The 238-nt window shown below is 37.4% G+C and overlaps 1 protein-coding gene across 8 annotated transcripts in view; it reads left to right on the forward strand.

The window, feature by feature from the left end:
* Positions 1-238, forward strand: part of LOC107685126 (spermatid perinuclear RNA-binding protein-like) — a 119,770-nt gene that overhangs the window by 35,098 nt on the left and 84,434 nt on the right. The gene's annotated exons all lie outside the window — the stretch shown is intronic.

Below are 238 nucleotides of genomic sequence, written 5' to 3' on the forward strand. Positions count from 1 at the left end.
CACCTTAACTTTAACTGCGTTTGTACCCGGAGCCATAGCCAGACTGATAAACAAACACAGACCGGAAGTTAACTTCGATGAAACCGTCTATATAAACCTTGAAGCATCAGAATCGGCATCGGTATCGGCCGATCACATGACAATAAATCAGTACTCAGTATAGGCTGCAAAAATCCTGATTGGAGCATCTCTAATATATATATATATATATATATATATATATTCAGCGCTCAAAATT

Source organism: Sinocyclocheilus anshuiensis, unplaced genomic scaffold (genome assembly GCF_001515605.1).
Source record: "Sinocyclocheilus anshuiensis isolate Anshui unplaced genomic scaffold, SAMN03320099.WGS_v1.1 scaffold914, whole genome shotgun sequence".
NCBI classification, from domain to species: domain Eukaryota; kingdom Metazoa; phylum Chordata; class Actinopteri; order Cypriniformes; family Cyprinidae; genus Sinocyclocheilus; species Sinocyclocheilus anshuiensis.